This window comes from Hyla sarda, chromosome 7 (assembly GCF_029499605.1).
Source record: "Hyla sarda isolate aHylSar1 chromosome 7, aHylSar1.hap1, whole genome shotgun sequence".
In the NCBI taxonomy this organism is placed as follows: domain Eukaryota; kingdom Metazoa; phylum Chordata; class Amphibia; order Anura; family Hylidae; genus Hyla; species Hyla sarda.
The window spans coordinates 121,823,390-121,850,537 of NC_079195.1; the positions used below are offsets into that span (position 1 = coordinate 121,823,390).

At 40.7% G+C, this 27,148-nt stretch overlaps 1 long non-coding RNA gene across 1 annotated transcript in view; it reads left to right on the forward strand.

Moving 5' to 3' along the window:
• Positions 1 to 281: 281 nt before the first annotated feature.
• Positions 282 to 27,148, forward strand: part of LOC130282391 (uncharacterized) — a 51,159-nt gene continuing 24,292 nt past the window's right edge. The window contains exons 1-2 of the long non-coding RNA XR_008846372.1: positions 282 to 379; positions 5,974 to 6,775. This is a non-coding gene — a long non-coding RNA (uncharacterized LOC130282391). The remainder of the gene's footprint in view (positions 380 to 5,973; positions 6,776 to 27,148) is intronic.

Here is a 27,148-nt window from a genome sequence, read left to right on the forward strand (position 1 = left end):
ATTTAGGGGTTAGATACGGTCCCGTGATCTTGCAGAGTGCTTAGGGATTGATACACTCACAGTTTAGTAATGAACAGCCGTCACCGCAAGGCTCGGGTCTAACTCACTGATGACAGCAGCGCAGATCCTCCTCCGTCAACAGCCCACAAGGAAAGAGAGATGCTGCTTGCTTGGCAGCCCAAGAACAAGTGAGAGATTAATGGCTGCAGATCCCTTATATGGGCAGGGGCTGAGCCGTTTTGGATTGGTCCAATCAGCTGTCACTCACTGTTACAAAGCATGGTGGGTGATCACCTGACTTCCTCCCAAAGGTCCTTGAACCATAAACCATAGAGTTTCACCCGATCACATGACCCGCAGGTCCTGCGATGCTAACTAGGTAAGTACACTTACTATATAAATATATACATTAAATTTTAATAATTTTAATTACAAAAGGGGTGACAAGGGGCTAACTAAGGATGAAGACCCCACCTACACCTAGGGACTCTGACTTTGGGGACTTCACCACAAGGGGACCTCACCGTGGGGACCTCACCACGGATGCAATCCGGTGCCGGGACACCGCATGATGTCTGTTGCAAAAAAAAAACAAAAACATTTTAACTTTTCATTTCATTCGGTGTGCACTGCGCATTTGCAAACTCAAAAAACGTATTGTGCAAACCGGATGGAACTGTACGCACATTCTATACAGTTCTCATTGACTCCCATGTTAAAGGAACCGTATACCATTTCAATATGGTTTTTCTCCTGGACAAAAACCATAGTAGGCTATGGTTTTGGGTAGGGGAAAAAAACGGACAAAACCATACATGACTCAAAAAGTACACAACCGGAAGCATCGTTTGACAAACAGTTTTCAATGGAGAGTCAATGCATGCGGTTTTCAATAAGGTTCTGTACGGTTTTCAAATTGATTGCAAAAATGTGGTGTGAATGCATCCTAAGGTACAGAGGTTCCATTCCTGCCACTATGATATCCCACTGCATGACTGCACTGCAAGCACAAGTGTACGATCAACCACACTATCTGTTACTTACTGCAAGTGCACACATTACAAATATTTCTCATGTTTTGCTCCCAAACATTTCTAACTACATTGACATTAAAAGAAAAAAGCTCAAGCCTATGAAACATTTGAGAGGTGAAAAATGCATCTCATTGAGGTGACCAGCTGAGTGGCATGACATTTTGTCAATACAAAATTCACCACAGGAACCTTGGGGATTCAGATGGCTCATAATAATAATGGTAAGAATAGCATGAAGGGTTATTTCCTACTTAATTCATCCTGATTGCACGTTGTCTAATTTCCTACGATCCTCGCAGACCACCCAACTGAAATACTAAAGAAGCTATTACTTCTATTGCTTTTTTCCATTTTGGAAACAAAATCAAGCAGTCATTTAGCATAACAAACCAAATGAGAATATGTGTCTGATATTCTAGCTTTGATGCTGATAGACCACAACACTGTTATGCTGATGAGCTGCTTTGTAGACTGGATAATTAAATTACTGCTGTTAGATGAATTGGACCACCAGCTATTTTTATTCCGAGCTGTGTCTGGGACACTGAGAGATGACAGGTTGCTGTAATCCATCACTTCTTGGGCCTTGTCAACTGTGCTGCTTTATTCCAGATATGTTTTATTTAAACAGCAATACAGTATTTTCTTTGCTTTTTGATTACCCCCTTTTTCACAATACACCAGGGGTATCGGCTACACAAAGATGTCTAGAAGCATAAATAATGCACGAGGGCTATGAGTCTATGGGCCATTACTGTCTAGCTAACATTCAGCTCATCTCTCTCAGGCCCTAGCGTACAATATCCATCGATTCTTCTTAACTTTTATCAAGCAGACAAACACACTTAAACATCCTTCCTATTGTGATTGTAACAATCCCCTTCCTAGTCATATCATTTATGAATAATTAAACAGGCACTTTAGAACAGGTACAAATACAATTTCATTTTATTTTTGCACAAAGTGCTCCAATAAGTCATTTCAAGATTTCATTTATTACTCATTAGAGAGGTAATGCCATGTTGCTTTAACATCCCTAAACCTTCCTTTAAGCCAGGAGTCTGATGTAATGTAGAAAGCAGACAATAATGAGAAAATGAAATGACTGGTGTCATGTAATCTATGAAAATATAATATTGTCACACCTGCAGTATCTTCAAATAGACAACAATAAGCCTTGAGGTGCTTTTCTAGATTACCCCACCCAAGTAAGTGATGCCATATTGCTAGAAAGCACCACCACCACTTTTTGACCACACCCCCTCAATGAAAGTCTATGGCCATCCCGCCCCCTTCCCATAGACTTGCATTGAAAGGGCGTGGCCGGATGTCATGAGGGGGCATGGCTGACCCCGCAATGCGCGCACAGCATTCGGAACACTGGCCAGTGGAGTACCCCTTTAAGCAATATGACATAATATTATCACATGGGAAAACCATATTAGAGAGAAAACAGTATACTTGGGACTGAAAGCATACTAGACTACCCAGACATTTTTCATTTTTGTGTTAAAATTTTTTCCTCCACATTTTAAAAGTAATAACTCTTTCAATCTACAGGGCCCTATGTGGGCTTGCTTTTTTGCTTTCAAATAATTTTTATTGAACTTTGAATAATAAACAGATGTAATATGCTATTACGTCATAGTCATAGTAATTTTATTCAGTATAGACATAAAGAGAGGTCACATTCAATGATACATATCAATAATATTACATATGTCTGTGAATTCCTAAGAGGATGGGATGGGAAATTATTTGGACCATGTCTCTCTCAAACATTTAGTTTTTTCCGCTTTACCATTACACCATGCATAATTTTGTTCATATATAATTTTTGCATACAATATCTGTGATGTTATTTATAGAAGGAACGTGTAACACTCACGTTTCTGTAGACAGGAACGCTTGTAGTAGTGGATCCGCTGGACCTGTGTGGCAGATGACACGGACTGCACCAGGGAGCAGAGTCTAAGGTGCCACTGGTTTTCACCAGAGCCCGCTGCAAAGCGGGATGGACTTGCTGCGGCAGGCGGCACCCAGGTCGCTACCCCTGGCACGGCTCAACCAAACAGGCAGCTGAGGAGTTTGGAGGCACAGATAGAATATGGCAACTCGTGGTCAGGATAGCAGAAGGTCAGGGCAGGCGGCACAGGTCACAGATCACAGAGCTAAGGGTCAGTAACATGGCAAGACAACTAACAGGTATGCTTTCTCTTGGCACTGGGGCAACAAAGATCCAGTAGGGAAGTGTGGGAGGAACTTATAACTGAGCCACAGGTGTTCACTTGATTATTGGGCGTCCTGGCCCTTTAAATCTCAGAGCTCCGATGCGCACGCCCTAGGGGATGGGGACATGCGCACCAGAGCAGAGAGGCAGAGGAGGTGGCAGGAGAAGCAGCAGATGAGTGACGGGCTGGGATTCGCATGTGGGCACGTCCCGCGATGCAAATCCCAGCCCCTTCGGCATTGGGAGATGAGGGGGCCATGCACTCACGGCCAGCGTGTGCGGCCGGAGCACTAAACATAACAGAACATCTTCTGATTTCCACTTACTGGCTATTGGTGTTCTTGTTGCGATTAGAACATGATACACATGTACTCTTAAAAATTGATTAAGCTTATTGGGACCCATTCCAAGTAACAACATTTCAGGAATAATCGTAAAATTTCACCCACCAACAATGAGAGTAATATTTGAAGGTCGTTTTTTAATTTGCATAGTTTAGGGAAAAACCAAAAGATGTGAGGTAGTGACCCTTTAAGGCCGCAATGTCTCCAACATTCTTCTGAGCAAGTCACTTTAAAACTATGTAGTTTGACCGGTGTGCAATACCATCTCGTAAACAACTTATAGAGTTGTTCCTTATGGTTGGTGCACGATGATGCTTTTTTAAGAAATTTTATAGCGTTAAACCAGTCAGCAGGCATGAAGATTTTGTTAAGATCAATTTCCTATTTTTATATTAGGAAAGTTGTTCGTAGTCTGTGCCATTATTGTAATAGTCATATATATGCTTAAAGGAAATCTGTCACCAGTGTCACTAAGCTCTGCCCATGCCCCAAGCTTCTGCTGCTCTCTGCTGGGTCTCGCTGTGAGAGAACAACAGCGGTGACGTCAGTAAGGTCCGCCCGTGCCCCAAGCTGGAGCCGGAGCAAAGATACTGGAGAAGATTACAGGAGATATCCACCATGGAATGGGAAAAGGTGAGTACCGTTGTCACCAGTGTCACCTGCACTACCTGTCGGTACCGACAGGTTAGTGCAGGTGACACTGGTGACAGATTTTCTTTAAAAGCTTCTGAACCTACTGTGTTTGGATTGATATTAAGCATGCTAGAAAGATACTGTGGTAATGTCAGGGTATTTTGTCAAATGTTTTGAGAGTGATATGTATATTCGTTTATCAGAGTTATTTAGGTGGAATGTAGTCTGTAGTGTTTGGAAATCAAGCAAATGACTATCCAATAGCAGTTGAGAAAGGGAAGTTATCCCATGCACCATCCATGACTTTATTTGTTTCAGACCAGAGAAGTGAAATAGAGGGTTTGTTTTTTTGTGGGAAGAATTGTACTCTGTAGTGGCATCTTTTATTTTACTGTAAAATTTACTGCGAAAAAACTATTTGTGGGGTGAATTTTTTTTTTACATATTACACAGACATCCACTTTCCCATAGACTTACATAGAGCACATAAATGTTAAAAATGCTGACAAAATGTTTGCGTTTTTTCTGAAGCATTTTTATAAATTAAATACCCGTGAAAAAACAATGTGAACCTAGCCTTACCAGTGCATGTTATTTGACCTTTTAAAGGGAATCTGTCACCTACACTAAAATGTTGGTGCAGGATTGTAGTACGGGTAACACTGATGATAATTATACTTACCTTTCTCCAATCCATGGTCCCATTTATCCGTTATGTTCTTTGTTTGGGCGGCAGGATTGGTGCACTGGTGGCACTCCAGAAGTCACTGCTGCTTCTACACTCGGCCTTGCTGCAGAAGCAGCAGCGGTGAAATCAATGTGCTTGAGTTCCGACCGTGCACCAATCCCGTTGCCCAAACAAAGATGATAACGGATGAACGGAGCCATGGATACCACCCTTGACTAATTCTGTAAATTATTGAAAGGGTTACACTGTTAAGACTTTTCAAACAGTACACAGATAGAGTATACACTATAAATGCATACTTTTTTATATCTTAGTTACAACACATGAAGGCTACAGAGCCAGATATTTCCTGCATTCTCCATAATGCAAATCCAAAATGCACTAACAGAGTCTTTTAGAAAGCACAAGGAAATGCATGACAGGCAGAGGTCACTGAATTGTCACTCTCACCACTGATGGCACATATGGCTAATAGATCAATTAAATGTATCGTCTTACAGAAGCCAGAAGAAAGTCTGCACTATTGCAAGTTTTTATTAATCCTAAACACTTTCATTCTGAACGAGCAATCATGGAAAGTGCAGTGTGAAAGGTCAAGCTTGTAGCTCTAATAACTTTGCATATGATTTAGTCAGTAGCCCTCCTCCCTCTTTAACCTTATTGATTTATTCTCATCTGGAGACTCATAACAATGCCAATTCAGTAAGTTCATCCACAAAAAGCACAATGACCTATTTTCCCTCAAAGGGTTTGAGTTACATTCAATGTATATCAATTGCAATGCAAGCAGAGTGTTTTTTCCTGCTGGAACTGAAGATGAAATAGTATAAATTAAACTTAAATTTCAGTATTATTACTACACCATACAATAAATGTTTTATGCAATCTATTTCATTTAGTAGTTGATATCGATAAAATAATTCTATTTAATCTATTTCTTAATGATGTGTTTAGTGTAAATGTATTGTAGGTTTATATGAAGGGTATTTATTTGCATTGGATTGTTCCGCTGCCTAATCTTTTTTTTTTTTTTTTTTTATTCAGAGGGACACTCTACTCTTTTGGAGATTTCTCAATTAGAAGTTATATGGGCAATGACACATTTAACAATGACACATACCCAACAAAAACCAAATACATGCTGAAATGGGAGGAGGAGATGGATAGAAAGTTCCCTATTTCAATGTGGTTGAAAGCCCTTTCTATAGGTAGACATTTTTCTAGATGCGCTAACCACGGCGAACAACTGGAAAAACTATATTACCGATGGTACTTTACCCCAAAACAGTTGGCTACTCTATATACTGATCAAGATCCTGTTTATTGGAGAGGTTGCGGGATGATTGGATCCTTATGTCATATATTCTGGAAATGCCCAAAACTGACGAAAATAAAGGATGACCTGCTATCTCTTTTACAAACCCTCTCCCCATCAATCCATATTATCCCTAAAGAACTGGTCCTCCTCATGTTGGGTATAGATGGTTTCCTGATACTATTCAATTCCCGATATGCCACATTCTGCACAACTTCAGATTGCTAATTGCTAGAAAATGGAGGTCATCAGATATCCTAACAATTGCCGAGATCATGCATATGGTAAACTACAATTTAATCTTTGAAGAGGTGATTGCTAGACAGGAGCATAAAACAGAGGTTTTTAAAAAGAATTGGGATTTGTGGATTCGCCAATTTAACACTTCATAGGTCCTCCCCTATCATTGAACCACTGGCCTTATTGACAGATAGGTCTTACATTAGGTCTCTTCTTTCTATATTATCCGATCGCAGTTATTTACGGAGTGTGGCGGGGTTCGGAGATATTCACAGCCTTAGATTGTGATAGGTAAGACACATTTGTTTTTTATTTTGCCTATTGTTATCACACTGTGCCCACTTCTGAGGCTGTTATTGTCTTCACGTTAATATTTTATATTAAGCGTAACAGGTAGTTATGAGTGCTCCAAGAGAAATATGCTTCCCTCAGTTCTGTTTTGTTGCTCTCTTTTGAGCTATTATGTTTCATCTGTGTTTATATATGTGGATTGTCAGCCGCTTCATATCACTTGTACACACTTCACTTACAACTATGCGACTGATGTATTTGCATGTTCATTTATTCTTGAAAATGTTTAATAAAAACCGAATTAAAAAGAAGTTATATGGGCAATTGATTTATATTAGCTTCTTAACCCCTTAAGGAATCAGCCCATTTTGGCCTTAAGGACTCAGACAATTTAATTTTTACGTTTTCATTTTTTCCTCCTCGCCTTCTAAAAATCATAACTCTTTTATATTTTCATCCACAGACTAGTATGAGGGCTTATTTTTTGCGTGACCAGTTGTCCTTTGTAATGACATAACTCATTATATCATAAAATGTATGGCGCAACCAAAAAACACAATTTTTGTGGGGAAATTTAAACGAAAAACGCAATTTTGCTACTTTTGGAAGGTTTTGTTTTCACGCCGTACAATTTATGATAAAAATGACATGTGTTCTTTATTCTGAGGGTCAATACGATTAAAATGATACCCATTATTATATACTTTTATATTATTGTTGCGCTTAAAAAAATCACAAACTTTTTAACCAAATTAGTACGTTTATAATCCCTTTATTTTGATGACCTCTAACTTTTTTATTTTTCCGTATAACCGGCGGTATGGGGGCTCATTTTTTGCGCCATAATCTGTACTTTTTTTGATACCACATTTGCATATAAAAAACTTTTAATACATTTTTTATATTTTTTTTTTAATAAAATGTATTAAAAAAGTAGGAATTTTGGACTTTTTACATTTTTTTTCGTTCACGCCGTTCACCGTACGGGATCATTAACATTTTATTTTAATAGTTCGGACATTTACGCACGCGGCGATACCAAATATGTCTATAAAAAATGTTTTTTACGCTTTTTGGGGGTAAAATAGGAAAAAACGGACGTTTTACTTTTTTATTGGGGGAGGGGATTTTTCACTTTTTTTTTATTTTTACTTTTACATTTTTTTACATTTTTTTTTACACTTGAATAGTCCCCATAGGGGACTATTCATAGCAATACCATGATTGCTAATACTGATCTGTTCTATGTATAGGACATAGAACAGATCAGTGTTTTCGGTCATCTTCTGCTCTGGTCTGCTCGATCACAGACCAGAGCAGGAGACGCCGGGAGCCGCACGGAGGAAGGAGAGGGGACCTCCGTGCGGCGTTATGAATGATCGGATCCCCGCAGCAGCGCTGCGGGCGATCCGATCGTTCATTTAAATCGCGAACTGCCGCAGATGCCGGGATCTGTATTGATCCCGGCACCTGAGGGGTTAATGGCGGACGCCCGCGAGATCGCGGGCGTCGGCCATTGCCGGCGGGTCCCTGGCTGCGATCAGCAGCCAGGATCAGCCGCGCATGACACGGGCATCGCTCCGATGCCCGCGGTTATGCTTAGGACGTAAGTGTACGTCCTGGTGCGTTAAGTACCACCTCACCAGGACGTACATTTACGTCCTGTGTCCTTAAGGGGTTAAAGGGGTACTCCGGTGGAAAACATTTTTTTTAATCAACTGGTGCCAGAAAGTTAAACAGATTTGTAAATTACTTCTGTTAAAAAATCTTTATCCTTCCAGTACTTACTAGCAGCTGCATATTACAGAGAAAGTTCTTTTGTTTTTGGATTTCTTTTTTTTTTTTCTGTCCACAGTGCTGTCTGCTGACACCTCTGTATCAGGAACTGTCCAGAGCAGCATAGGTTTGCTATGGGGATTTGCTCCTGTTCTGGACAGTTCCTGATATGGAGAGAGCACCGTGGACAAAAAAAAAGAAAAACAGAAATCCAAAAAGAAAAGAACTTTCTCTGTAGTATATAGCAGCTAATAAGTACTGGAAGGATAAATATTTTTTTAATAGAAGAAATTTACAAATCTGTTTAACTTACTGGCACCAGTTGTTAAAAAAAAATGTTCCCCACCGGGGTACCCCTTTAAACCTTAATATAAATCCAGCCATATACTGTATATATTAAATCATTTTAAAGTTCTCAGAGCTAGTTAGAAATTACAATGACACAGAGGAGGAGGTTAGTCTTGTAGCTATGAATCTTCAGATATTTTCTTAGGAAGACATTAAATTGCTACAGTTTATTAAGAGAACCTATCCAATATTGTGTAGGTGCCCATCGCTCTGCAAAAAACTGTTGACTCATCAAGGCATGGAGGGTTTCTGTGTGAACTGGCACCGGGATGCTAGCAGCAGATCATTCAGTCTTGGGTCCATTGTAGGTGTTTTGGGCAGTGAACAGGGGTTAAAGTGTGGTGTGTTCCCAGAGCATAGGACCCTGGGCCCTGCCTCATTGACTGTTAGTCTGACTCTCAGATGTCTTTAAAAGGAGTTTTTTGTAAGTATAAAGCAGCCTGATTTATCTAAACAAGTTTGCCTAGAATAGGTTTGTGAAGCCCTAGTGCACTTTGTGTATGTGCAGCTTTACAAGCCAATTCCAGGGGACAATTGCACTTTAACAGGTCTGCTGCTATAAAGCCCTTGGCTTGTTCACACTTTCATGCTGAGCATTATCATAATGATACACAGTGTTAGCAGAGAGCTGCTGGCACTTATGATCCGGCATATGTAGCTGACAAACATAGATTTTTAAATATAAAAAAAACCACTTGTGATCAGCCGTCGAACAACTGGCTGACAGTTGGGCCTAGTAAACATGGCAATTATCAGCATGTTCGGATGATAATTGTCCTATCTTATAGGGCCCTACGTTACTGCTCCCCTACATAGTGACATTGAACAACCACTGTCCAAGCACACACACGAGGGGGACTCAAACATGTGAAGCACAGGTTCTTATATACAAACAATCCAGCACTATATGAGAGGCATTATCCCCCCTTATGCTTCCCAGACTTAAAGGGGTACTCTGGTGGAAAACAATTTTTTCAAATCAACTGGTACCAAGTTAAACAGTTTTGTAAATTACTTCTATAAAAAAAACTCAATACTTCCATTACTTATCAGCTGCTGTATGCTCCAAAGGAAGTTCTATAATTATTTTCTGTCTGACCACAGTGCTCTAATCTGACACCTCTGTCCATGTCAGGAACTATCCGGAGCAAGGAGAGGTTTGCTATTGGGATTTGCTCCTACTCTGGACAGTTCCTGACATAGATAGAGGTGTCAGCAGAGAGCACTTTGGTTAGACAGAAAAGAACAACTCTACTTCCTCTGTGGTACACAGCAACTGATAAGTACTGGAAAGATTTAGATTTTTTATAGAAGTAATTTACAAATCTTATGAGCCAGTTGATATGAAAAAAATAGCTTTCCACCAGAGTACCCCTTTAATGAGTTTAGTCTCCTGCACCCAAAGGTCTTGTCCACCAGACATTGTCTTTCTGTTACAGATGCTAGACTCCAATTTTTGATGGAAGGGCCTCTGACAATGGAGATATCTCCTGAATTTAGAAGGTATTGAATGAGTTATAGATTGGATTGCCTGGTTTGCCTGGTGGGAAAATCTTAAGGGGAATTATTATTTTTTTAATCTCTATATGCCCTGGCTGCAGCAATTAAGAAATTAAGAAAATAAACCTTGACTTAACTCTGCTGCTCCCATGGTGCCTCTGGTGTCATTGTCCCCTTCTTCAATGCGGTCTTCTTCCTGATTTTAGGCCCCGGCATGCAGCAATGCAGCTCAGCTAATTGCCAGCTACATTTGTGTCCAGCCTTGGCCAGTGATTAGCTTAGCGACAGTGTGATGTTATGAGCCCTCTCCCTGGTACACACGACTACCGATTTATTACAATTTTATTGCAGGTATATTCACGGTGCAGTCAAATCACATTTTATACCGCAAAATGCTATGATTTTGCCAAAACTGTGTCAAAATGTTATTGAGAAATCACAGCATTTTGCCATGTTATGTCACGACTCATTGTAATTGTAGTAAAAAATGATAACTATAGACTGTACAATCTTGTTTGAATTTAAGGCAAATGCAGAGCACTAACCACAGAATACAAAAGAATAGTTTTTGAAAAGCTTCAGATAACCAAGGTGCCAGATATTCAGAACTAGATGACAATAAAATCATACAATTCTGAAAATAAGAGAATTGACAGAGAAACAGTAAGATAGATATTTTTTATAGAGAATGTTGGGGGGCTTCCATAGGTTTTATGATTATGAAACATAAGCAATAATTTATCTTGGCGGACACAACAGGATCCCAGTAGAGGAAAAATATAATAGAGGTGGGTATATTCCTAGCAGATGCAGAAATCTTAGCAGAGACTTAGAGTAAAATGGAAATGCAGAACTGTTTAATGAATGGGAAAATTCAGACAGAAGGGGCAACATAATAAATATTGATCCATAAAAGTGATATTGAAGAAATGACAACTCATTGTTAACAGTGGTCTTAGAACCTAGATTGAATAAGGAAAGATGCATACCGACATTAGTTATGAAGTCAATGGCCCACATTTATCATTGCAGTGCAAGTGAAGCATTTTTTACACCTTTTTTTGTGTGCTGATAATGTGTAGGAGCACCAAATTTATTAAAAGGTAAAAGAGCTTTGATAAATTTTGTGCAGGTCCACATTTTCTGAAATTTCTGTCTACACATACACCAAAAAGCTACATAATGTCTGGGCTGGGGTAGTTTTAGAGACTTTTCAGTGGCTTTGTGCCTTTTTTGCTCCCTTTTACAAAAAGGGGCAATGATAAATCCCTTCTATATCATGTCTATTGCCAAAATCAGTGGATTGCAACTCAAAATCAGCAGAAATGTGTAAACAAAAAGGGGCAATAAAAGGCGCAAAAAAAACCTGCTTGCCCCTTTTTTGCCCCATTTTTAGACACAAAAAACAGTCTAAAGACAAAGATAAATGTGGGCCAATATCTTTCTTTATTGGAGAGAACATGCAGCAAGTGTTTCAGCTGCAAACAAGAGCCTTTATCAGCTCCTCCCCTATCAGACACAATATAGATTTTCTTTTCTTTTTAAATTTATTTTCTATCTGACCACAGTGCTCTCTGCTGACACCTCTGTCCATGTCAGGGACTGTCCAGAGCAGGAACAATTCCCCATAGCAAACCTCTCTTGCTCTGGACAGTTCCTGGCATGGACAGAGGTGTCAGCAGAGAACACTGTAGTCAGACAGAAAACAAATTAAAAAAGAAAAGAACTTCCTCTGTATTATACAGCAGCTGAGAAGTACTGGAAGGATTAAGATTTTTAAATAGAAATAATTTACAAATCTGGCAGAGAAGTAGGTAGTTCCTCAGCTCACCTCTTAGCCAGATGACCTGTCGCACGGTACTGTGTGAACCAACACCAAGGTAATGTAGAAAAGTAGAAGTCCAGCGCAGGTATATGGTGAAAATAAAAGCTGATATTTATTCAAGCCACAGGACAGCAGTAAACAGGGTTACACGTTCCAGCCGGAGTTACCAGCCTTACTCATGCAAAGAAACAGATAATAAAGCCATGTCTTTATAGGAAGCAGAGGATCAACGGACCGCCCAGGTAGCAGCTGGGCTAATCAGGTGAGTCCACCCCCATAGAGAACAAATAGAAGGTGTAAAGAGAAAACACATCATAAAAGTAACAAAATACAATGTGCAATAAAAGGATTCATATATTTCAAGGCATATGCAAGTTCGGCATAAAAGCAAATATAAGAAAAATATATAAATTATACTGAATAAATATTAGTGAGTATATAAAAATAAGTATGCATATTGCCGAAAAAGCATATAGAAAGAGAGGCATGATTAAGAATAATTATACATTGCAAGACAGATGTGAGTAAATATATAATCACTGTATAATAAATATTGCATTAATAATGTAAGATAACTTTTCTGCGATTGAGACCTTTCGGAAATCGCGCGTCCAATTCCATGATCCAATACACCTCACAATCAAAGATTTTTTGCTTAAAATCACCTCTTTTGGGGGGAATAACCCTTTCTATTCCGCACAAGACCATGGAGGAGTAATCTCCCTGATGGACTAGTGCACAGTGTTGTGTGACCATTGATGTATGGTGAGAATTGAAATGGGCAATGTCAGAAATATGTTTTCTAATTCTCATTTTAAGAGAGTTGGAAGTGCATCCTATATATTGAACCTTACAGGTGACACAGGAAAATAAATATATAACATGTGTTGTGTTACAATTTATGTATTGTTGCATTTTATATTTTTTCCCGGTGGAATAAGAGCTGAACTCGGTAACATTATGCATGAATTTGCAACAAATACATATCTTGTGACCACATTTGTATGAACCTTTGGTGGTGAGCCAAGTACGTGCAACGGGTGTGTTATTAGAAAACAAACTTGGAGAAAATTTTTGTCGTATAGTAGGAGCTTTTTTGGAGCCTGCATTAAGCACTGAACTGTATAAAGGATCACTGGTAATGATCGGCATATATTTGTGAATCAAGCCACAAATTGCATCAAAATCGCTACTATATTGGGTAACGAATATGATGGTTTTTTGTTCTGAACTGTCATGATATTTATTAACGAATTGTTTTGTGTCTGAGATATAGAAAAAATTAAATCAGTGCGGTTTTTATTTTGGGTAATTTTCCTAGCCCTATCAACGCTCCACTTGGGATAGCCTCTACAGACGAGGCGAGCCTCAATGTTGCCTCCCTCTGAAAAAGATCCATGTTAGAGCAATTTCTTCTACCGCTAATCATCTCCCCCACAGGAAGATTGCGTACCACGTGGGGGGGGGGGGGAGAGGAGGAATGTAGAATAGTATTAGATGCTGTTATTTTCCGAAAAGTGGAGGTGATAATGGTTTTGAATCACCTAACAGATTGAGGTCCAAAAAGGAAGCAGTATTTTTGTTGTATGAAAGAGTACATTTCAATCCTAGTTGGTTATCATTTAGGAAAGTGGTGAAAGCCTCCCCGGCTGCTACATCAGACCCCCAAATGAACAGGAGGTCATCGATGTAGCGGCCGTACCATCGAATGCAATTGAAAAACAACAATCTAATACAAATTTATTGCATGATCCTGTGTCCTCTGATTCCATTCATAATTCCGGTGGACCCCGTGCTCCTGGGGTCAACTTGGTCGCGGGCTTCACTTTTCAGGAGCTCGCGGCCATTACTGACCTGCAGGAGCTCGCGGATTCTGACCTTACATCTGCCATTCCTTCTTTTTCGGTTTCTAACCCTGATTTTTACCCGGTTATGTCTAGGACTAATATATTAGATAATTTTCAAGAATGCATCGAGAGAGAGCTCTCTCATTTGGCACAAAATCCACCTCCCCCTTCCCATAATCTGCCTCGCGATGAAAAATTTGCCATATCTGAATTAGCTAACATGCAAGACATCATTATATGGGAGGCAGATAAGGGAGGTGATGTTATAATAATGGATAAAGGGTTATATTACAAATTAAATTTGGATATTTTGTGAGATGAGAGAACTTATAAAAAAACTATCAAATAACCCAGCAAATATTTTTAAGCAGCAATTGTTTGACCTTGTGGATTTTGGGGAAAAGGGTGTTTTTTTTTTTTTTACCACCAAACAGGCTGAATATATAAAAATCTCACATCCAGTCACAGCCATTTTTCACTCCCTCCCCAAAATCCACAAGGAAATCTTTCCTTCTCCTATGAGACCTATAGTGGCAGGGATTTCTTCTCTTAATGAGAGATTATGCTCTTGGGTAGATACTTTACTTCAGCCACTGGTCATCACCATTAGGGACACTAAACATGTGCTGGCAGCATTTAGTCAGATTAAGTGGGAGGAAAATTTCTCTTGGATCACAGCGGATGTCACCGCATTATATTCAGTCATTCCCCATGATAAGGCTATCATTGCACTTAAATGGTTCTTGTCCACCTATTCCCAATATCCTGGTGATCTGCAGGAGTACATAGTCATCTATGTAGAATTCTTACTTTCTCATAATTTCTTTATGTTTGATGATGTATACTTCCTGCAGGTCACCGGAGCGGCCATTGGGGGTGAAATTCTCCCCTTCTCTCGACAACATATATACACTTTTCGCCCCCAGAAATCCTTTTTTCGATTGCATTCGATGGTACGACCGCTACATCATTGACCTCCTGTTCATTTGGGGGTCCGATGTAGCGGCCGGGGAGGCTTTCACCACTTTCCTAAATGATAACCAACTAGGATTGAAATTTACTCTTTCATACAACAAGAATACTGTTTCCTTTTTGGAACTCAATCTTTTAGGTGATTCAGCCTCCAAAACCGTTATCACCTCCACTTTTCGGAAAAGAACAGCATCTCATACTATTCTACATTCCTCCTCTTGTCACCGCCCAACGCCCCCCAACGTGGTATGCAATCTTCCCGTGGGGGAGAAGATTAGAGTTAGGAGAAATTGTTCTACCATGGATCTTTTTCAGAGGTAGGCAGATAACATTGAGGCTCGCCTCGTCTGTAGAGGCTATCCCAAGTGGAGCATTGATAGGGCTAGAAAAATTGCCCAAAATAAAAACTGCACTGACTTAATTTTTTCTGTATCTCAGACACGAAACGATTAGTTAATAAATGATACCATGACAGTACAGAACAAAAAACCCATCATATTCGTTACCCTTGTGGCTTGATTCACAAATATATGCCAATCATCACCAGTGATCCTTTATGCAGTTCAGTGCTTAACCTGTTGAGGACCCAGGGCGTACCTGTACACCCTGAGTCCGCTCCCGATCTGTAACACGGGGCCACGTCGTGGCCCCGCGTCATAGCGGGTCTGGCCCAGCCTCTAATAACGGCAGGGACCCGTGGCTAATAGCATGTGACATTGATCGCGCTGCCGCTCGCTATTAGCCCTTTAGACGCGGTGTTCAAAGTTGATTGCCACATCTAAAATGAAAGTGAAACCATGCCGGTTAGCTCAGGGAGCTGTTTGGGATAGCCGCGGTGAAATCGTGGCATCCAGAACAGCTTACAGGACAGCTGGAGGGTCCTACCTGCCTCCTCGCTGTCCGATCGCCGAATGACTGCTCAGTGCCTGAGATCCAGGCATGAGCAGTCAAGAGGCAGAATCATCGATCACTGGTTTCTTATGAGAAACCAGTGATCAATGTGAAAGATCAGTGTGTGCAGTGTTATAGGTCCCTATGGGAGCTATAACACTGCAAAAAAAAGTGAAAAACAAAGTGAATAAAGATCATTTAACCCCTCCCCTATTAAAAGTTTGAATCGCCCCCCTTTTCCCATAAGCCCCCAAAAGTTACAAAATGGCGTGTTTTTTTCCCATTTTGTCTCACATTGATTTTTTTCCGTTTTGCCGTAGATTTTTGGGTAAAATGACTGACGTCATTACAAGGTAGAATTGGTGGCGCAAAAAGCCATCATATGGATTTTTAGATGAAAGATTGAAAGAGTTATGATTTTTTAAAGGTAAGGAGGAAAAAATGAAAATGCAAAAACGGAAAAACCCTGGGTCCTTAAGGGGTTAATGCATACTACAAATGTGTCTCCAAAAAAGCTCCTACTATACGACAAAAATTATCTCTAAGTTTGTTTTCTAATAACACATCCGTTGCACGTACTTGGCTCACCACCAAAGGTTCATACAAATGTGGTCACAAGATATGTATTTGTTGCAAATTCATGCATAATGTTACCGAGTTCAGCTCTTATTCCACCGGGAAAAAATATAAAATGCAACAATACATAAATTGTAACACAACACATGTTATATATTTATTTTCCTGTGTCACCTGTAAGGTTCAATATATAGGATGCACTTCCAACTCTCTTAAAATGAGACATATTTCTGACATTGCCCATTTCAATTCTCACCATACATCAATGGTCACACAACACTGTGCACTAGTCCATCAGGGAGATTACTCCTCCATGGTCTTGTGCGGAATAGAAAGGGTTATTTCCCCCAAAAGAGGTGGTGATTTTAAGCAAAAAATCTTTGATCGTGAGATGTATTGGATCATGGAATTGGACTCGCGATTTCCGAAAGGTCTCAATCGTAGACAAGATGTTATCTTACATTATTGATGCAATATTTATTATGCAGTGATTATATATTTACTCACATCTTTCTTGCAATGTATAATTATTCTTAATCATGCCTCTCTTTCTATATGCTTTTTCGGCAATATGCATGCTTATTTTTATATACCGTACTCACTAATATTTATTCAGTATCATTTATATATTTTTCTTATATTTGTTTTTATGCCAAACTTGCATATGCCTTGAAATATATGAATCCTTTTATTCCACATTGTATTTTGTTACTTTTATGATATTATATGGTGTTTTCTCTTTATATCTTCTATTTGTTCTCTATGGGGGTGGATTTACCTGATTAGCCCAGGTGCTACAAAGACATGGCTTAATTATCTGTTTCTTTTTATGAGTAAGGCTGGTCACACCGGCTGAAACGAGTAACCCTGTTTACTGCTGTCCTGTGGCTTGAATAAATATCAGCTTTTATTTGCACCATATACCTGCGCTGGACTTCTACTTTTCTCATTTACAAATCTGTTTAACTTTCTGGCACTAGTTGATTTAAAAAAAAAAAATAATTGCCACCGGAGTACCCCTTTAAGCTTAATTTGTGGTGTTAACCTTACTGACCTGTAGTGGGTTAAGGTAAACCCAATGAAATGGCAAACTTTAAATTAATAAAATTAGCAGATGAGCCAGAACAAAAGAAAGCTAAATCAGACATATAAGAAAGGCAAACAGGTAATACAATTTTGTTAGAGAAATTGCAAAATGCCTGCCTGACTCCTTCTTCTTGCTGCATTGGTTCGTTAGTTTTAGGCATTGGACTGGAAGAGACCAATGGCTGATCTGAAGAGGATAATGTGGTTGATAAACCTTGGGGCACCAAGCCCTGTTCTGATTGAGTTACAATACAAAGTAGACATATGGCCTTCCCTTATAGAAATAATTACAGGGACACAGTATAACATTTTTTTTTCAAATCCAATAGAGATAAGAAAAATGTGAGGGGAGAAGGATTAGTACTTAGCTTTTAATGAATAACGCTAAAAAGTGGACTACTATTGTCCAGCTAATATATATATGCCGATATTACTAAAGGGGAGAAACAATGGGGTCCCCACCCAAAGATAGTACATTTAAGTATCACTAGGGTCATCGGGGGTCCAGATAGATATGAGATCCCAGGTGTAACCTCTGATAACGCACACAGATATCACAAAATACTAAAGAATAAATTGGTACCCTACGCCTTTCTGTCGCAATGAGGGGGTAACACAATATTGTCAAAAGCTCCGTGAGGTGTCCCGTCGACAAGGACACCACAGGGACCCTTTTAAGAGATATCACACAGTGCAATAATATAGCATGGCCACTTATGATGCCAAGTGTGCCTTGTGGCTAGCAGTCAAATAATACAGTATAGTATCCTGGAGGGATGCCCACTTATGATGCCAAGTGTGCCTTTTTGGATATAAAGTAACCCATTAATAAAGGATATATACATTAACCGTGAGACTCCCGGAACAACCATCCATTGGTCTGAACAGAAGACATTCTCTAATACGGCATTAGTGCGGAGCAGGGCATACTTGCTGTCAGCAGGGAGCCGGAACTTTCGGCTACTGAGCGCTGTTTCAGCTACACAGTATACACTAGATATTTAGTTTTACAGGTTTTAAAATCAGGACCCTATGTTCTACTACCCCCTAGTTTTGCATATTTGTCCTCGATATTACAGTTGAAAAAGTTGCACTGGTGGCATCAGAAGTTCCCTTTCGGCAAAGCCCTATCCAACCAGTTGCCTTCTTTAGTAGTTTTCATCTAGGTCCCTATGGGGGTATTTCTTCTGTATGAAAATAAAGGTTGCCTTACTGCCACTTCTGCTAACTTAGGGTCTCTTTCAATACCTTTATTTTTTTCACTTACCTCTACTTCTACTTACCTCTAGTATCAACATGATCGCTGATGTCAGATATTGACTATGAGCATCACTCACTGGCCCTGATTTACTAAGAGTGGAGTGGAGTTTTCTCTGTGGGCTTGATTTCCCGACAGGTATTTTTCCATGCTATTTACTCATTTGGTGCCTTTCCCTAGGTTTTGCTTTTTTTTTGTATACCTGCTCTAAGCTGTTGGGTTTTTCAGAGCTCAAATCCACCAAATAATAACCAAATAAAAGTGTAAAGGATGCAGTAATTCAAGAATTAAACTGAGAACTGAGAATTTTATTGGCACACATTACTTTTCCCATGACTCGGACTTGACCTTCAATACATGGCGAACGTTTTGATTACTACATGTTTGCTTCCATAAAACAAATGAAGTAGAGCCTTGCAGTAATAAGTCGGAATGGGGTGTTTTAAGAACATTTTCACAATCACAGAAGGTACGGTACTACTTCAAAGATTTAACATGAGTACCTCCTGCTATTATATTGTTGTTACAAATCATTTTATTCTAGAGGAATTTGCTTTAGACAGTGGCTGCTTTGAAACCCACAAACCCGGGGAAAACTTTCTTTTAATTTGAGTTATTTATACACAATTTTTCAGACATAAATCCCCAGCTATCCCTGTCTGCTGTTTATGGAGCATAAGCCTCAGTGCAAGCAGAGAGCTTACCAAGCAAAGGAAATCAAAACACATTTATCTAAAAATCCATACTGTAAACACAGACTTTTCAATTTGTCTGAGTGGATTTTTCTCTCCATCTCGATACCAGCAATAGCATTAGTGCACAGTTATTTGCAAGGTTTTTTCTTTCTGGTCCTGCTATTTACATCTTTCTGATGCCCTTTATCAAATGTCACATATCTAAATATTATCATTGTTAAAGGGCCCCCGGGGCTAGGATATCACCAGATTCTTATAGCTTTTTTATTCAGTCATGATTTTATATGTAAATAATAAAACATTATGAGAAAAAAAAGTTTTTAGCTGATATTACATTAAGGGTCGGGTCACATGTGCCGTATTTTGCTGCAGATTTTGCACTGTGTATTTTCCTACCCATTGAAGTTCATAGGGAGCAAAATCAGCTGAAAATTTTATGCAGCAAGATAAAAAGCAACAAAATACTGCATGTGTGACTCTAACCTAAGGGTCTATTCACACATACAGTATCCTTGGAATATTTGATACTGCAGATTTGGAGCTGTTTTCAATCATTTAGTTCACATTAAAATCTGCAGCATCAAATATGTAAAGGATACACCCTAGGGCTATGTTCAGACGGTGGAGTGTCAGCTAGGAATATTTCCGTGCGGACATTCCACCAACAGCAGAGCATCGGCAGAACATACCGGCGCTAGGAACACTTGGAAATAGACAGCAATGCATTTCAGTGTGGACTCTGCGAGACTTCGGAATCAGGATTTTCGAGGCTGAAAATTTCACTATGTGCACAGTGCAGTAGAATCCCATTGAAATCAATCAGACTCTGCTGCAGTGCAATGCCAATGTGGAAGTCTTCTGCAGAATTCCGCATGGAAATTCCATTGTGTGAACATAGCCTTAGTATCCTGCGCATATTTGATGCACAGGATTTTATGCTGCAAATTTTAATGAAAACTAAATGACTGAACACAGCTTCAAGGAAACACGCTGCAAGTTGGCAATAAAAGCTGCCGGTGTAAAGGAGTCCTAAAGGTGTATTCACATGTATGGTATCATGTGCGTATTTAATGCACAGGATTTGAAGCTGCAGATTTGATGCTGTGTTCAGTCAATTAGTTTACATTAAAATCTGCAGCTACAAATCTGCGCCTGTCACATTGGAAACACAGTTCAAACTGCAGGCATCATATAAGAAAGAAGTAGCTGAGCAGATTGATACAGTATATCGCTACTGTATGTGGGAAACGTTACAGGATATCTTGCCACCTATTCAGAATGAGCAGAGATTTACATGAATGAATGACATGTGAAAGAATGATTATAATGCAATAACTGTGTTTGTGTGGGGGGGTGGACTTGCATTAAGGGGGCAGGGGTGTGACATCACGAGGGGCAGAGCCATTACGTCACGCTGCTCCGTCTCCTGTATGGCCCCCCATTCAGGAGAAATGGGGGGGGGGGGGGGAATTATGATTCTCAAACCCCCTCCACACTTACCTAGCTGGTGCCCTCAATTTCAATTTGGTCAGTCTGTGTATGTGCTGGCTCTGTGCAGGAGCTCAGGTGACCAATATCTAGGTTATAAATGTTCCTGATATGTGGTTGTGGTTAAATTATGAAAAAGTATGACTGCTTTCCAAAACTGCAGCATTGTTCAATGATCATTCTAAATTATAATACATGGGGGTTCACATAGAATTTATTCTATGTGAATACTCGTCTTACTCATGTGTTTATGTCTGCTTGCAGATACTTCTTTGCCCACATACAGCACTTGAGGCCTCATGAGGTTTGCATCATGTCTTGTTAAAGGTACTCTTTCCAAATTCTGGCTACTCTGCCTACTTACAGCACATTAACACGCATGTCCTCCTTGTTGTACATGCATACTTATGTATATATTTTTTCTGAGGTACACCGCCCACATGTAGCCTCATATTGTCCTTGATGTACGGTATGTTCATTCTTTTCCCTCTCATGCATTACTTGCTGTCTGAGGTACATAGTACGGTTGAAAGCAGACATACGTCCATCAAGTTCAACCAAGGAATTGAAGAGAATGGATATGGTTGGATGAAGGGGAAGGGATGTGATTTAATATTTCTGCATAGGCATTAATGTTATTTTTTTCTAGGAATGTATTTAACCCTGTTTTAAAGCTTTCAGCTGTTCCTGCTGTGACCAGTTCCTGAGGTAGACTGTTCCATAAATTCACAGTTCTTATGGTAAAGAAGGCGTTTCGCCCCTTGAGACCAAACCTTGTCTTCTCCAGATGGAGGAAGTGCCCCCTTGTCCTTTGAGGGGGGGTTTAACTCCTTGGGGATGCAGGGCATATGTGTACATGCCTGTTTCAGAGTGCTTAACCCCTTAAGGACCAAGGACATACCGGTACGCCCTTGGTCCTGCTCCCGTTATATAACGCTGGGTTACACGGTAACCCCGCATCATATCACGGTGGGCCCGGCGTCATAGTGAAGCCGGGACCCGCCGCTAATAGCGCGCAGCGACGATCGTGGCTCCGCGTGCTATTAACCCTTTAGCCACGCGCTCAGAGCTGTGCCGCACGGCTAAAAGCGAAAGTAAAAAGTGACGGTTAACTCAGTGGGCTGTTCGGGATAGCCGCGGCGAAATCACGGCATCCCGAACAGCTTACAGGGCAGCGGGAGGGTCCCTACCTGCCTCCTCACTGTCCGATCACCGAATGACTGCTCAGTGCCTGAGCAGCGGCAGAATCATCGATCACTGGTTTCCTATGAGAAACCAGTGATCAATGATAAAGATCAGTGTGTGCAGTGTTATAGGTCCCTATGGGAGCTATAACACTGCAAAAAAAAAAGTGAAAAAAAAAGTGAATGAATATCATTTAACCCCTCCCCTATTAAAAGTTGGAATCACCCACCTTTTCCCATAAAAAAAAAAAAAACACAATGTAAATAAAAATAAACATATATGGTATCACCGCATGCGGAAATCTCCGAATTGTAAAAATATATCGTTAATTAAACCGCTCGGTCAATGGCGTACGCGCAAAAAAATTCCAAAGTCCAAAATAGTGCATTTTTGGTCACTTTTTATATCATTTAAAAATGAATAAAAAGCGATCAATAAATCCTATCATTGCAAAAATGGTACCGTTAAAAACTTCAGATCACAGTGCAAAAAATGAGCCCTCATACCGCCCCATACACGGAAAAATTTATAGGGGTCAGAAGATGACAATTTTAAACGTATTAATTTTCCTGCATGTAGTTATGATTTTTTCCAGAAGTACGACAAAATCAAACCTATATAAGTAGGGTATCATTTTAATCGTATGGACCTACAGAATAAAGATAAGGTGTCTTTTTTACCGAAAAATGTACTACGTAGAAACGGAAGCCCCCAAAAGTTACAAAACTGCGGGTTTTTTTTCAATTTTGTCGCACAATGATTTTTTTTTTCATTTCACCGTAGGTTTTTGGGCAAAATGACTGACGTCATTACAAAGTATAATTGGTGGTGCAATAAATAAGCAATCATATGGATTTTTAGGTGCAAAATTGAAAGAGTTATGATTTTTTAAAGGCAAGGAGCAAAAAACGAAAATGCAAAAACGGAAACCCACGCAGCCTTAAGAGGTTAAAGACTTAGGGCATACAGGTAGACTCTGTGGTTTTCTGGGGCGGGGACAGGAACGGGATGCTTGCTGAAATTGTTCAGCAGGCATCCCCTGCGAAGGCCTGGGGGGTCTCCACTAATCGCCTGTCGAATCACACCGGCGATTAGCGGCGATTCCGGCTCAATCGGGTCTCCGGTGACCCGGAAAAAAAAGGGTGATTGGGGCTGTCTGGGACAGCCCCAATCACCCTTAGCCACATGGTGGGGCTCCTGCTGGGGGTGTTACTAATGGCACCTGCTCCGCCCTTCTTCTGGAGGGCGAGAGCTGGTGCCGTGAGTGGACACCAGCAGTGGAGGGCCCAATCCCCGGTGGGATCAAGGCCCCAGGACCGGCAGCATGGAGGAAAGAAGAAACGGCGATAAGCAGCAGGAGGTAAGGCTGTGCCTCCTGCTGTTGCTTAGTAACAACTCCCAACATGCACAAAAGGGCATGCTGGGAGTTGTATTTATGCAACAGCAGGAGGCACACCACTTCAACTCCCAGCATGCCCTTTGGCTGTCTGTGCATGCTGGGAGTTGTAGTTTTGAAACAGCTGGAGGCACACTGAGGAATGCCGAGTTGCACTGACAGCCAAAGGGCATGCTGGGAGTTGTAGTTGTGCAACAGCAGGAGGCACACCACTACAACTCCCTTTGGCTGTGTGCATGCTTGAAGTTGTAGTTATGCAAATTTACTGCTGCATAACTACAACTCCCAGCATGCACGGACAACAAGTTGTATTGGTGTACCTCTAGCTGTTGCATAACTACACCTTCCAGCATGCCCTTTGGCAGTGCATGCTGAGAGTTGTAGTTTTTCAACAGCTGGAGGCACATTGGTTGAGAAAAAGCAAGTTAGTCTCTGTTACCTAACTCTGTGTTTCTGCAATCAGTGTGTCTTCAGCTGTTGCAAAATTACAACTCCTAGCATGCACTAACAGCCTATGCATGCTGGGAGTTGTAGTTATGCAATTGCTGGAGGCAAACTGGTTGAGAAACTCTGAATTAGGGTCTGTTACGGTCTGTCAGCGCATGCTGGGAGTTGAAATTTTGCAACAGCTGGAGGTTTCCGCCGCAGCTCAAACTCCAAGCACGGGACTCGCTGTAAACCCCTGCCCTACCCTAAAAACACTACACTACACTAACACAAAATAAAGAGTAAAACACTATATATACACTAAACACCCTTACACTGCCCCCCCCCCCCAGTAAAAATTAAAAACTGCACTGTTTCCAAAATTGAGCCTCCAGCTGTTGCAAAACAACAACTCCCAGCATTGCCAGACCACCATTGACTGTTCAGGCATGTTGGGAGTTTTGCAATAGCTGGAGGCACAATGTTTGGGAAACCCTGCCGCAGGGAATTTTGGGTGGCCGGTGGGGTCTGCCCCTATGCAAATCCCTAATTTAGGCCTCAAATGCGCATGGTGCTCTCTCACTCCAGAGCCCTGTTGTATTTCAAGGCAACAGTTAAAGGGTACTCCGCCCCTAGACATCTTATCCCCTATCCTAAGGATAGGGGATAAGATGTCAGATCGTCGGGGTCCCACTGCTGGGGACCCCCAGGATCGCTGCTGTGGCACCGCACTATCATTACTGCACAGAGCAAGTTTGCTCTGCACGTAAAGATGGGCAATACAGAGGTCGGAGCATTGTTACGTCACGGCTCCGCCCCTCGTGACGTCACGGCCCGCCCCCTCAATACAAGTCTATGGGAGGGGGCACAGCAGCCGTCAAGCCCCCGCCATAGACTTGCATTAAGGGGGCGGGGGGTGACATCACGTGGGGCAGAGCCATTACGTCACGCTGCTCCGTCCCCTGTATGGCCCCCCATTCAGGAGAAATTGGACTTCAACTTTTGAGGCCTTTTTCTCCTTTTATCCCCATGTGAAAATGAAAAATTTGGGGTAACACCAGCATTTTAGTGTTTAACCCCTTAACGACCACGGACTTAAATGTACGTCCTGGTTTGGCGGGACTTCGCGCACCAGGATGTGCATTTACGTCCTGTGTATGACCGAGAGCATCGGAACGGTGCTCGCGTCACACATGGCAGGTTCTGGCTGCTAGCGCTGCCGCGGCGATCCGATCATCCAGCATGGTAGCCAGAGGTCCCCTCACCTGGCTCCGGCTGTCTCCCGGGTTCTTCTGCTCTGGTCTGAGATCGAGCAGAACAGAGCAGAAGATCACCGATAATACTGATCGATGCTATGTCCTATGAATAGCACTGTAGATAGTTCCCTATTGGAAAATAAAAAGTGTAAAAAAAAAAGTTGAAAAATATCAAAATAAAAAGTAAAAAACAAAAGTGAAAAATCCCCTTCCCCAATAAAAATGTAAATTGTCCATTTTTCCCATTTTACTCCTAAAAAGCGTAATTTTCTTTTATAAACACATTTGGTATCGTGTCGTGCGTAAATGTCCGAACTATTAAAATATAGTGTTAATGATCTTGTTTGGTGAATGGCGTAAACGTAAAAAAAAATTAAAAAAGTCCAAAAATGCAGCTTTTTTGTTACATTTAATTAAAAAAAAAATTTATAAAAAATGATCTAAAAGTTTTATATATGCAAATGTGGTATTGATAAAAAGTACAGATAAAGGCGCAAAAAATGAGCCCCATACCACCCTATATACGGAAAAATGAAAAAGTTATAGGTGGTCAAAATAGGGCAATTTTAGATTACTGATTTTGTACAAAAAATGTTAGATTTTTTTTTAAGCGGTACAAAAATATAAAAGTATCTAGCCATGGGTATCATTTTAATCATATTGACCCACAGAATAAAGAACACATGTCATTTTTACCGTTAAGTGTACAGTGTGAAAACAAAACCCTCCAAAATGTGCAAAATTGTGGTTTTCATTTAAATTTCCTCCCTAAAAATTTTTTGGGGGGGGTTCGCCATACATTTTATGGTAAAATGAGAGGTTCCATTACAAATACAACTGGTCACACAAAAAACAAGCCCTTATATGGGTCTGTAGATGGAAATATAAAAGAGTTATGGATTTTAGAAGGCGAGGAGGAAAAACGAAAATGCAAAAATAAAATGGGCTTAGTCCTTAAGGGGTTACATTTTTTATTTATTTTTACTGCCCAGTATTAAATAAACTTGGGAGGTGTAAGTACTCACTGTAACCCTTGTAATGGTCCTTGAAGGGTTTAGTTTCCAAAATGGTGTCACATGTGGGGGGGGTTCTGCTTTTCTGGCACCATGGAGGCTTTGTAAATGCACATGGCCCGCAACTTTAATTCCAGCAGAAATCTCTCTCCAAAAGCACAATGGTGTTCCTTCTGTTCTGAGACATGTAGCGCCAGCTGAGCACTTTACGTCCACGTATGGGGCATTTCCTTAATCAGGAGACATTGGGTTTCAAATTTTGGGGTCCATTTCTCCTATTATACCATGTGAAAATGAAAAATTTGGAGTAACACCATCATTATAGTGTTAAAAATCAAATTTTTCATTTTCTTGCCCAAGTTCGACGCAAACCCGTCAAACACCTGTTATGTTCCTTAAGGGGTCTACTTTTCCAAATAATGTGCCATGTGGAGTTTTTTTTGCTGTTCTGGCACCATGGGGTGCAACATGCCCCCCCAAAACCATGACAGCTAAATTTTTCTCTCCAAAATCCCACAGTTGCTCTTTCCCTCTTGCGCCATGTTGTGAGTCCGCAGAGCACTTTATGCCAACAAATGAGGTGTTTCCATACTTAGAAACTGAACTACATATTTTGGGGGGCTTTTTCTCCCTGTACCCCTTTTAAGCTCCCTGGCGGTATAATTCTGTCTGGAAATTTGTACCAAAAGCGGTACAATTTTTTGCATTGAATTTCACATCTCCCCCGTCACATTCCCCCTCCCTTGTCACATTCCCCCCCCCTTATCACATTCTCCCCCCCTTGTCACATTCTCCCCCCTCCTTGTCACATTCTTCCCCCCCTTGTCACAGTCCC